We start from the raw sequence: 14,130 nt of genomic DNA, 5'->3' as shown, positions 1-14,130 counted from the left end.
ATATATATATATATATATATATATATATATACACAAAAACGCGCCTAACCATACATATACAGTACATTTATAGGCTAGGGAATTCTGCGTCGTGACAGAAACCACTTTGACCCTATACACTGGGATCCATCAAATGAATTAAAAGCTCCTGGAAATTAGAAGAAAAAACATGCCCGAGAAAACTAACAAAAAAGGGAAAAAACAGAAAAAGTTCTTAGGCATTTCAAACTATTTTAAATGCGCAGCAGAAGAAAAAAAAAAAAAGGACGAAGTGAGACCTTGGGGATTATTTATTCAGGCAGCAGAGAAGGATAAAAGACGAAATAGCTGTGGCGGCGGAGGGCTATTCAAGACGGCTATTATGATCGCTTTAGATCTCTTGTTCTGAATGGCAGAGTCCCAACTAGGATGAAATTAGTTGGGGAGAAACAGCCTCGAATGTTGAAGTGGCTGTATAACCGGCTTTATCTATTATACGCTCGTTGTGGCATAAAAATCATTAGAGGGCACACTTCGTACGTATGAAAAACTCGTAATATGTTATTTCGAAAAAAAGAATTCTTCGTGTTAAGAGCTGACTGGAATGAGAAGGATGGACTTGGGGAATGCGCCAAAGTATTCTACTACTTGATTTAAGCACATTCTAGAACATCTTTTAATCTATCAACAAAAATTACAGCTTACATATAAACAAGTTGGAAAAATATATATCGCTAATGGATACAGTAGGTTATGAAGGAAAATATGGCTAAACAAAATTAATGGAACCTTTGTATAATGTCCGAGAGAATCACATGCATAAAATACCGTTTAACGTAAACTTCCCCACTTAACCTACCTGCAAGCCATGTCCTTACCTACTTACCTAGCGGATTAGAGGGGGGGGGGGGGGTTACGACCCCCTCTTAGACTACCATATTCTTAGCCATAGGGTTGAAAATAGGGGAGTTATGAGGCAAGGCCGTCATCATACATACACCTCAAATTAACAATGGTATTTCCCAAAATAAAATGGAAAATAAATCCTCGGGGGAATATAGATAAAAATGAAATGCAATGAACCAAATGTGTACAACAAATGTTGGCATTGTTATAAAAATAAAAAGCATTATGATCAAAAGATCCCTTTGCCACCCTTATAATCTACTGTATTTACCAACTAATGATGAATAGGGATCAGACAGTTCCTAAGGATACTTATAAAATATTATATACTGTAATCTATAAAACATGAAATATTACAGCTCGCCCACAATCTTGACTGCATCTTCAAAAGACAAAAGTGCCCAGTAATCAAAAGGGAACTTATCTGGTAATTCCGTAAAGAAAGATAATCTCAGACCATAAAACTTCTTAATCGCAACTAATACACGATGCAAGGTGGAATTTTTAAGAGCTCAGCTGTATATAATTGAAAAATACCCCAATCCGTTCAACATGACGCTCATTCCCTTAACAGAGAATGTTTTTAAAGTTTAAAGGCCTCTCATAAATGGCAAAGGCCATATACACATGTGTTCAGCGCCCAAGCCCGCAATCCACCCAAGCTAAGACCAGAGAGGGCCAGGCAATGGCTGCTGATATCTCCGCAGGTAGACCTAAATGCTCCCCCATACACCCCATCCTTAGCTGACAAGGGTGATTTAAAAAAAAAATACACAAAAGCATAACAATAATAAGCGCGACATATACTGTATGTACTTAACCATCGAATTATTAACCTCTCATGTATTTACAAATCAGGCTCATCGTGTTGAACTCTACATACACTGAGCATGCCCTCTTCTATAGGGTTGTGGTGGCCGATGTGCTAACGTCCCTGACTGGTGAACGCCAGACTGGGGTTCGAGTCCCGCTCAAACTCGATAGTTTCTTTGGTCGCTGCAACATCACCATCCTTGCAAGCTAAAGATGGGGGAGTTTGAGGATCCTATAGGTCTATCTACTGAGACATCAGCAGCCATTGCCTGTCCCTCCTTGGTCCTAGCTTAAATGGCGAAGTAGGCTTAGGCACTGATCTTATGTATATATGGTCAGTCTCTAGGGCATTGTCCTAAATGATAGGACAATGTCACTGTCCATTGCCTCTGCCATTCATGACCGGCCTTTAAACCTTTAAGGCGATTCTGCTTTCGGGTGACATCAGTCCATGCATGACCCTGACCCTGGCCTTTTGAAAACGTCCCTGCCTAGCGATCTGACGGTCTGGAGTTCGAGTGATGCCCAAGCTCGATAGTTTCTTGTAGTGTCTGCTAAGGAGGGGGAGGGGGGTTGGGGAAGCCTTTAGGTCTACTTGCGGAGTCATTAGCAGTCATTGCCTGACCCTCCCTAGTCCTAGCTTGGGTGGAGAGGGGGCTTGGACGCTGATCTTAACCCTTGCAAGGACATTGTCACTCTCCCTTACCTCTGCCATTCATGGTTGACTTTTAAACCTTAATCATGTGATGGTGCATGTCTGTACTAGTCTTGTATTTGTGTTTTTATGTACGTGTTTGTGTGTTCGTACAGATATATTTCAAAACATCGTTAATTTTCTTATCATATAATATCTATAAATTTTGAAATTTTGAAATTTTTCCTTTTTGTTGCATTGAAAATATTTTTTTCTTAAATTTATCAAACAATTTCATCTAAACACTTATATGTCAAAGGAATTGTAATACAATGATCATTAATAATCAACTGATAAAGAGAAAGGATTGTCGAAACAGTGCTGTAGTGATAGAATAAATGGAATGGAATAATCATTGATTCTCTAACCAGAAGGATAACGCTTAAGAATCTGAAAAAAAAAACAAGAAAATTTGAGGATTTCTATAGGAAATATGACGCTACTAAGGCAATTCTCTTCTATGAAAATTATATATATATATATATATATATATATATATATATATATATATATATATATATACGCATATATATATATTATATATATAAATATTATGTATATACATAGTATATATGTAATGTGCATATATATGTATACAGTATATATATACATTATACATATATATATATATATATATATATATATATATATATATATATATATATATATATATATATAGTATATATGTAATGTGCATATATATGTATATAGTATATATACATACATATATATATTTATATATATATAAATACATTTATATAAATATATACATATATATATTTATACTTATATATATACTTATATATATATATATATATATATATATATATATATATATATATATATATATATATATATACGAGCAAGATATAAATATATATATAATGTAAATAAGCATAATACTGTATATGTAATACAACAACAAATGGAGCCGTTTCTAGTCCACTGCAGGATAAGGCCTCAGACATGTCAATTCATGTCTGGGGTTTGGTCAGTGTTTATCACCCCGCTGGCCACTGCGGATTGATGATGGTGGGAGATTTTCGTCTGATCGCTCACAGCAAACCAACCTTGTGTGGGTGACCCGTACACAGCTTTGTTGATCATGGCGATACCCATGCTCTTTCAACTCGTTAAAGTATCCCCTTTCACAAAAGGGTGTATATATATATATATATATATATATATATATATATATATATATATATATATATATATATATATATGTGTGTGTGTGTGTGTGTGTGTGTGTGTGTAAATATATATAAAATATATATATATAAATATATATATATAAATATATATAAATATATAAATATATATATATATTTAATATTTATATATATATTTATATATATATATATATATATATATATATCTATATAAATATTTATATATATATATATACATATATAAATTATATATATATATACATATATATACATATATATAATATATATATATATATATATATATATATATATATATATATATATATATATATATATATATATATATATATATATATCACCTATAATTAAGTTGATATCCAAGGTGAGGATTACATACATTTTACATTCAACAAAAATCCTTGTTTGGTATTGAGTATTTTCTTGAAAGATACCGATTTGTTTTGCAAGTAAAAAAAAAAGTTATAACACCATGATAGTTGCAATGAAACTGTTAGGCGGATCACGAAGTGCATCAAAGACTAAATAAAGGTCTATTAGTATGTTGAATGGATCTTTTAAATCAAGCTGGCTTTGTAAAAAGACTGACATGGGGCTCCGAAGTAGATTAACCTAACGAGAGATACGTCTACTATCAATAGTAACTTAAGTGGTACTATATTGGCTACCGGAAGTGCGTGCATAGCTAAAACAAAAGGAACAAGACGGTTGGGCGACAGCAACCCGATAGATAGATAGATAGATGTATATATATATACACACACATATATACATATATATATATGTATATACACGTGTATATACACGTGTATATATACGTGTTTATATATATATATATATATATATATATATATATATATATATATATATATATATATATATATATATATATTCACATATATATTCATATATATATATACATATATATATATATATATATATATATATATATATATATATATATATATATATATATATATATATATATATATATATATATATATATATATATATATACAGTACATATATCTTTCCGTGCAAGGTCAGTGGTATTGACAGACATAATTACTCGATCTCTTGCCGCCCCTCAGGTAAGAGGAAAGGGAGTAGTCGTATCCTGGTGGGAGGGGGTACCCCGAGAGGTACACTAGAAAACCACAATCTCCAACAATTTTCCGAAACTTGTGTTGTAGTTAGGAAAGGGAGAACGTTTGGGAAGGGTTGAATGTGTGTTCATATGTGTCTAAATATTTAGCTGTCCTTTTTGACGGGTCGTGTACTTTTAGTATCCCAATTATGTAGAATCCATTCTGCCAACAAACCCAGACTGCTAAAAGGTCACTTCTCTAAATATGAAATTCTCCCAAACTTAATATATCATTGCCACCCATCTTTGAGAGGAAAAAAAAGAAGAGAAAAATAGGTGATAACTTTATGTAATTCTGGTGACTCAAAGAAATAGAGAAAAACAAACTGAGCCACAAATATTTCTCCATGTCACAGGCAGATCATTGTTCTGTTATCGTGCAAATTCACGAGGATTGCGAGATGCTATGCTGAATAGTAATAGAGATCAAACCTAAATTCTTTAATACGCAAGAATAACAGATGAACTCCCAAGTTCTTTCTAGGTAAAAGAACGAGTTTAAAAATATTTGTTTCAGTCTGACATTTGCTGCGAAATAGGAAGACTGACTAATGCTGGTCAATCCCAAAATAGCATGAAAGGTAAAAAAAAATCAACTCAGCTTAACGAGACTATAAAAACCAATATACCGACTTAAGCTAACAACTTCATTTCTCTTTTCAAGAACCTTGGAAAAGAGCAGAAAGTATGAAAATTCTTATGCAATTATCTTTATTCACCAAACCAACGTAATATAGATCATTATTTCCTTCTGACATCACTGAAAAGTCTATGCATATACATCTTAAACGAGAGAGAGAGAGAGAGAGAGAGAGAGAGAGAGAGAGAGAGAGAGAGAGAGAGAGAGAGAGAGAGAGAGAGAGAGAGAGAGAGAGAATGGTGTAGGTTCCGTTATAAAATTAGAGGGTAAACAGATTCAAAGATCTCGAATATATATGAAATAACAGAGTTTAAAATCTCACGTCTTATCAAAACTATGTAAAGCTAAAAACATTTTGTAACAGAATTAAAACAATGTTGATACAAATTAAAAAAATTAATAAAAAAGGAGGTGCAGCTTGCAGATGAGGGAAACCAAGTGATGCGAGGAAAACTTGGACAGAAGAACAATATAAAAATCAGAATATTAATTAGTATGACCAACACAGCCAGAAATGGACGATAGGGTAGGGCACCTATTCCTTATCCGGATTCCCCAAATAGTACCATGTCACTATATATCATCGTCTCACCTCCAACCCGCATCTCTCTCTCTCTTATTAGTGTATTTCTGAGATTTCTCTCTCTCTTATTAGTGTATTTCTCTCTCTCTCTCTCTCTCTCTCTCTCTCTCTCTCTCTCTCTCTCTCTCTCTCTCTCTCTCTCTCTCTCTCTCTCTCTCTCTCCATTTATCTACCTTTTGTTCCAAGAAGTGCCTGTTCACTTTGCAGATAACTGCCATAGTTTGGCTATGAAGATGGTAATATGGCGAGCTTGAAGTCGGAAGAAGGTCCACCTGGAAAGGGTGCGTCAGTGTGTGTAGCAGCAACATCTGGAGGGCCCATGCATATATGTCAGCGTTTAGGCTAAGCTTTATACAAAATAAACCACCTTGAATCTTACCTCAATGATGGTGTTAAACAAAAGTTATAATCTCAGAAACAATTTCTGAAATACACCACTTCAGAGAGAGAGAGAGAGAGAGAGAGAGAGAGAGAGAGAGAGAGAGAGAGAGAGAGAGAGAGAGAGAGAGAGAGAGAGAAAGGCAATGTGCAGATGTGGCACAAGGAGGAGAATCCCTGTAAATCCAGATGCCTAACTCTTATCTTCCAGTTCTCGCTGCCTTGGCTATAGGAGATTTAGAAATATGGGGCAACCCCTACCCGTGGTATAGTGGACACTTACAGTATATCAATCAATAAAGAATGATGACTGATAATCAAGACCATTGTGATGTTTACATATCATGGAACTAACAGTAGGTAGTTGGGTAGGTAAGAGGATCAGAACGTGGTTAGCTAGAAAATGTACGGAAAACAGAAGGGCATAGTTAAAATATTAAGAAAATATGAAAATCAAAATGGGCCAGTTATGAAATTAAGAAAATCAGAAGGGGCAGTTAAAAAACAGATGGGGACACGTGGAAATTTATGAAATTCAGCTGCGTAATTACAAGATTAATATAATCGGATGGATGTAGTTAGAAAATTAAGATTATTAACATGCACGATTGAAAAAATAAAAAAAATCATGTAAAAGAAATTAGAAAATCATGAAAACAGATGGTAGCTGTCAGGAAATTAAGAAAATGCAAAAGGGGACTTTAGAAATAAAAGACGGAATGAATCAAAATTAAAATCAGATACGCGCTGTTATAAAATTATGAAAATTAGACGAATATGGTTAGAAAGTTAAGAAATACATATGAACATCTTTAGAAATGTAAGAATATCAGACAAGCATGGATAAAAGGTTAACATCAGACGGGTATGGTTAAAATGTTCATAAAAATAAGAGGAGTATGGATTGTAATTTAATCGAATCAAACGACAAAGATTAAAAAAGAAAGAGAAAAAGAGAAGTGTGATTAAAATTATGAAAATCAGACCAGCATGGTTAGAAAGTTAATATCAGAAGAGAAACATTGGAAAGTTGAGAAAATCAGGAGGGCACAGTTAGAATATATAATTAACCTCAAGGTTGTTAAAAAATACCAAACCGATGGGCGCAGTTAGAAAATCCAAATAAGACCAGTATAATAAAAAATTAAACTCAAACTATTGATTATAAATTAAAACTTAGATGGGCGTAGAGCGAAAATTACAATTAAACGGTCACAATTAGAAGATTGGAAATAGATGGGTACAGATGTAACATAAAATTCCAGGGGCGAAGTTTAAAGATAAATATCAGACGGACGCAATTAGGAACTTGAAATAAGACAGATGTGGTTAGAAAATTAAAATCAGACAGTTGCAGTTATAAAATCAAAATCATACATATGCAGTTAGAAATGAAAATCCCATTGGTGCAGTTGGAAAATTAAAATCAAATGGCCGGTGTTAGGAAACTAGAATAATACTGGCAGAGTTACAAAATCAAAATCCAACGTTCGCCGCTTGAAAATTTACTAAATCAGATTTCTATATATTCACAACTTCTGAACAACTTTAGAGAAAACGCCGACGGCAGAGAAAAGTTAATTTCATGAAAAGAGAAATTGAAAAAGAATATTTAGAAAATATATTGAAAAAAGTGAAACTCACCCAAATTAGACAGATCTATATGACTTGAGCATATGCGACGTAAAATGCATAATGAATTTTTTTATTCACAAAAAAATTAATTAGTCAGAAGTTAATAGGGGCTACGATACTAAATATTATAAAAAAAAAAATTGGCCCAGCTTCTAATGAAGAGCACATCGAGTAAACTACTTGTTTAAACCGTTGCAAATGTGTATTTGCTAATAATAATTTATTTAAATGCATTTATTTATATATATGCATATATATATATATATATATATATATATATATATATATATATATATATATATATTATATATATATATATATACATATATGTGTGTGTGTGCATATATATGCATGCATATATATATATATATATATATATATATATATATATATATATATATATATATATATATATATATATATATGTCCTAATCCTTGTATGCAAAACATGTGTTTTATATAGTGAGTTTAATGAACTTTTTTGAGTACTATGAGTGTCATAAATTGGAGGGCGCGATCACTGAACTCTGTTATACGTGACGTATCCCTAGCCTCATAAGGTGATGTGTTTGACAGTATATTTCCATCACAGTGGAGAATTCCACAAAACCTAACAAATCAGCATGTTGATAGAGCAAGATTGCATCTTGCTTACAGAGGGTTAGTCAGTACCATTTGGGAGATCGGTAGACAAGGTATCGGCTGTGTACAAGTATATTCACAAACCTTTCTGTAGTAAAGTGAAACACCCATGTTCCGATGTCTCATTATCCGTTGACATGGGACATTTTATATATATATATATATATATATATATATATATATATATATATATATATATATATATATATATATATATACATTCAGAAAAGAATGAAATAATCCGATCACAATAAAAACATATGTAGTGTACCATTATATTATGTAAAAGATGCATAAGAAATTAAAAACAACTACAATATAAAAGTCCCAGCAGTATAAACTAGCCAGTACGCAGGAAATTAAAATTGATAGCGAGTAAAAAAAAAAAATAAACAAATAAAAAAATAAAAAATAATACATTATGAAACAGCTTTTACCGCGAGCATGAACACATTCAAACTCTTATATTTAATTTTTTTTTCTAACATTTGTATGATAAATTTTCACTCACCGTTAGCCGTACTGATGTTCGTTCTTCTCAAAATCTGTAAGAATGAAACAGAAATTAATAGGAATATATAAGATGTGCCTTCGAAAATAATCAGTAAACACACAAAATGAACATTGTCCGTATAAAGCACAGTATATCTATATTATTATTATTACTATTATTATTATTAAATGCTAAGCTACAACCCTAGTTGGAAAAGCAGGACGCTATAAGCCCAGGGGCCCCAACAGGGATAATAGCCCAGTCAGGAAAGGAAATAAAGAAAAATAGAATATTTCAAGTATAGTGACAACATTAAAATAAATATTTCCTATAAAAACTTTAACAAAACAAGAGTAAGAGAAACTAGATAAAGTGTGCCCGAGTGTACCCTCAAGCAAGAGAACTCTAACCCAAGACAGTGGAAGACCATGGTACAGAGGCTATGGCACTACCCAAGACTAGAAAACAATGGTTTGATTTTGGAGTGTCCTTCTCCTAGAAGAGCTGCTTACCATAGCTAAAGAGTCTCTACTACCCTTACCAAGAGGAAAGTAGCCACTGAACAATTACAGTACAGTAGTTAACCCCTTGGGTGAAGAAGAATTGTTTGACAATCTCAGTGTTGTCAGGTGTATGGTGTCTAAGGACAGGGGAGAATCTGTAAAGAATAGGCTAGACTATTCGGTGTCTGTGTAGGAAAGGGGAAAGAACCGTAACCAGAGAGAAGGGTCCTATGTAGTACTGTCTGGTCAGTCAAAGGACCCCATAACTCTCTAGCGGTAGTATACCAACGGGCGGCTGGTGCCCAGGCCAACCTACTATATTTATATATATATATGTATATATATATATATATATATATATATATATATATATACATATATATATATATATATATATATATATATATATATATATATACATATATATATATATATATATATATATATATATATATATATATATATATATATATATATATATAAATTTGTCTGTGTGTGTATGAACGGACGCAACGATACATTCTTGTGGTAAAAGAGAGATTTGTGTGAGAGGAAATTCATGCGTCAAAAACTTACCAGAAGATCTAATCGAATCACTTAAACATCCGAGAGAGAGAGAGAGAGAGAGAGAGAGAGAGAGAGAGAGAGAGAGAGAGAGAGAGAGAGAGAGAGAGAATGGTTTTAGTCCTTCAGAGTAATTCAACTTTGAATTTTCATCTCCCCAAATCGTCTGCAATTATAGGTCAGAAAAATATACTAGTATACAACCTTTTATGCTTTAAAACAGGTTATTTGTTCACTTTACTTTATTAACGCTTAAGAGAACAAAAAAATTCATAATCGTTAAATTTATCATTGCCCTCCAACTAGGATATTGAAGGTGAAAAAGTCAGAAATCTTTAAAGGTTAAGAAAAAAATAACTTCCCTTTTGTATTCCTTGTAAGAAAGTTTATTTTGTAAAGCTTTTCTTAGGGAATAAAGAAAAGAACACCACTCATTACAAATTCTTAAAAGAATCATAAATCATCTGCCAACAAGACTTTCAATCCAACACCAATTAAAACTGTAGTTCTTTTGATGGACCCCCTTTGTTGTCGAAAAAAAAGAAAAAAGAAAAAAAGGAGAATCTGAAGTATCATTAATATCATCATCTTTGATGCTGTCGTCATGAAGGTTCAATTAATGAAGACATCCCATTTATTAGGAAGGATAATCTATAAACAGACTGACTCAAAGGAAAAATATATAAGACAAGTTCATTTACTGTTGCAAATAGAAAAAAAAAAGTTACAAAGGGAATGTAGAAATAAGAAACGACGACGACGTCGTAATTAGGTTACGACGAAGCAAAATAAATAATGTCAACAATTTTTGTCCAACTGAAATGCAGATATGCAAATCAACAGAAAATGTCTTTGAGAGAGAGAGAGAGAGAGAGAGAGAGAGAGAGAGAGAGAGAGAGAGAGAGAGAGAGAGAGAGAGAGAGAGGATAATTGTATACGTAAAATCTCCAGTAACTGTTATTAGTGATTCTCTTTTTATTTGAAATGGTAGAAGGAGACACGTGCTCCCCGATGGTGTAGATAGCGAAGCACTCCAGAAAGGTCATTTTCTACAGCCTTTCTGTTCACTTCATCGATCACACTTCACTCCACCCTCTAATAAAGAGATTTATGTTTGTGCACACGCGTGTGTGTTTGTGTGCCAGCTAACATACGTGCATGTGTGTATACGTGGTTTATTTCTTGAATGCTTACGCAAGACTCTGTCTATATTTGTAAGCATTGTGTGTGGGCTACTTTAGAATGGCACCTATGTATAGAAAACAGTGCCATAGCTCGTTGATGTACAAGTACGTACATGGCCTATTGAAATATATCCTTAAACAGCAAACTATAGATACTACGTACAAATGGACACAGGAATTCCTAGCACACCTCGCTCTAGGAAAGTGCACCCTATTATACCCTTACTGCGCGGCAAGTTCCGGCAGTTAGCCGTACCCACCACCTCTGAAATCTCTAGCTACAGCGTGGTTACACAGGGTACATTTCCTTAGAACGAGGTGAACCAGGAATCACTGTGTCCAACTGTACATGAAATGCTAAATTTATGATTACTCGCTTTTAAATTTTTCGATTAAGAGAAGGTTTAAGGACGTGAAAAAAAAAAGAAATCTCTCAACTTTGCGAAAAGAAAATGATTAAAAGAGGAAACTACGCAATCGAGAGGACTCCCACTTCCCACCTCCCTTTTTTGGTTTAAAAACCGGACTGGCTGCAGACCCAGTGAAATAGCTATGATTCAAGTTTAAAATTGTCTAGTCCCAAAAGGAATAAGACCTGTCAACACCTTGGGGAGTTAATTCCCTTAACTCCCCTTTATTACTTGGTCTCTTTGAAGAATAAAACGTGAACAGAACATATTTTACCCTGACAATGTAATTTTCCTCTGAGTCAAGGATGAAGTTGAAAGACGAAATAAAATAAATGAAAGAGAAAAAGTTGAAGGAAAATAGGAAGGGGAATTATCAAAAAGGAAAGCAGTGGCCCAAACTAGAGAGAAAATGGGGAAAATCGAGCAAAGAAATAGAGTTGGATTTATCATTACATCTTAAAATTTTGTTGCAGAAAAAGCTTATTCCAGGTGTTTCAGCTCATGGCTATAAGAAGTAAATCAAGAAATAATTACACACGAACGCACACACTTGTATATAGATAGATAGATAAATAAATAGATTGATATATACATGTACATTCTACATATAAATATATATATATATATATATATATATATATATATATATATATATATATATATATATATATATATATATATATATATATATATATATATACACACACACACACACACACTGATCCAAAAACATGTTTTTAGTAATGAATTCTTATACCTCAAGAATGAACACCCGAAAGGTTATTCTTTTTATAAACGCTCTTCGCTCTTCTCATCCCAACCAATGCATTTGGATATTCAACTCATTGATACGTTTATACAAATAAAAAAAGTCCAATTGTAAACAGTACAAACATTTCTTGTTATTTAGCAAGGCATAAACGTGCCATAGCCTCTGTACCAGGGTCTTCAACTGTCTTGGGTTAGAGTTCTCTTGCTTGAGGGTACACGCAAGCACACAATTCTATCTTATTTCTATTCCTCTTGTTTTGTTTAAAGTTTAAATAAGAGACATTCATTTTGATGTTGTTACTCTTGAAATATTTTATTTTCCTTTTTTCCTTTCCTCACTGGGCTATTTTCCCTGTTGGAGCCCTTGGGCTTAATGCATCTTACTTTTTCAGCTAGGGTTGTAGCTTAGCAAGTAATAATAATAATAATAATAATAATAATAATAATAATAATAATAATAATATGGAATCAAATTATGGTTTTTCACTGAGAGAATATTCATTTCATAATTCACTATAAAATTCATATGGCTCTTTTGTTCCTGGAGCTTATAAACATTTAATATTTCTAATATTTTGACAGTTTCATTCTCATTCGTACCATTCTTCTATAACATGGTCGGTTACCGGAGACGGGATCTTCTAAGAATTAAGATAAGGCAAAATAAATTCTTTTTCTATGATTTCTTTCCAAGGTAAAAATTCAAGTTCAGGAATAAATACCTTACACGTGTTCTGTATTATTGATTATCCTTTTGGAATCCTTATAAAAATATTTGAAAAAGTGTGAATTAATCGTTACCAAAAATTATTAGAATATAATTTGCTTCATGAATTATTAGAAATAATCAAATATTGATACGGATTCTAATATGATCATATCTTGACACACTTATAAAACACACACGCAAGCAGCCAAAAAAAAAAAAAAATAATAAAAATAAAATACCCGCCTCGGATATTAATGAAAGGTGCAACTGTGAATAAATGTTAATTAAAAAATGTATTCATTTAAACATATTAGCATGTATATACATTATAAACTGTAAAGATTGTAAATGTATACTTCTAGATAAAAGAAAAAAAAAGTAAGCTTGCTTGTAATGCGAATCTTTTCTTGCATCTTCTCCCCTCCCTCTTGTACATTAGGCCCATCCGGCGAAAGATAGCCCAGCCGCCTTCCCCCCTTCGCCGGCTGTGGAACGGCTCCCCCGGCTCATATGTTCATTAACAGAACGCAGCTCTAATGAAAATTATCCAGAGTCGGAATTCTCTAGAGAACCGTTAGCAGCCGCCATCACGTCACGGCACTAACTCCGTCGTTTAATTTTCCAATCTCGTTTTTGTTCTCTTTCGGGTTTTCCCCGGACTGTTTTTCCAGCCGGAATTCAAATGGAGAGATGTCCGAAATGAGATGCTTAAACGCGAAAGGATGGGGGCGATAGCAAAGGCCGGCCATGAAAAGGAATTACATTGAATAAGACTTTTAGGACTCTTTTAGACCGTTTGTGGATGATAATGCTAGGTTTCCTAATTAATTTATCACGGAATTCGGTGTCTACAATGGTTAATTAAAGAAAGATAGTTATTTATTTGGAT

At 33.0% G+C, this 14,130-nt stretch overlaps 1 long non-coding RNA gene across 2 annotated transcripts in view; it reads right to left on the bottom strand.

Moving 5' to 3' along the window:
- LOC137640645 (uncharacterized) overlaps nt 1–14,130 on the bottom strand; it is a 770,193-nt gene that overhangs the window by 265,007 nt on the left and 491,056 nt on the right. For both annotated transcript variants that reach the window (XR_011044432.1, XR_011044433.1), the window contains exon 4: nt 9,119–9,152. This is a non-coding gene — a long non-coding RNA (uncharacterized lncRNA). The remainder of the gene's footprint in view (nt 1–9,118; nt 9,153–14,130) is intronic.

This window comes from Palaemon carinicauda, chromosome 5 (genome assembly GCF_036898095.1).
Source record: "Palaemon carinicauda isolate YSFRI2023 chromosome 5, ASM3689809v2, whole genome shotgun sequence".
NCBI classification, from domain to species: Eukaryota; Metazoa; Arthropoda; class Malacostraca; order Decapoda; family Palaemonidae; genus Palaemon; species Palaemon carinicauda.
This window is presented reverse-complemented; position numbering and strand designations above follow the sequence as displayed.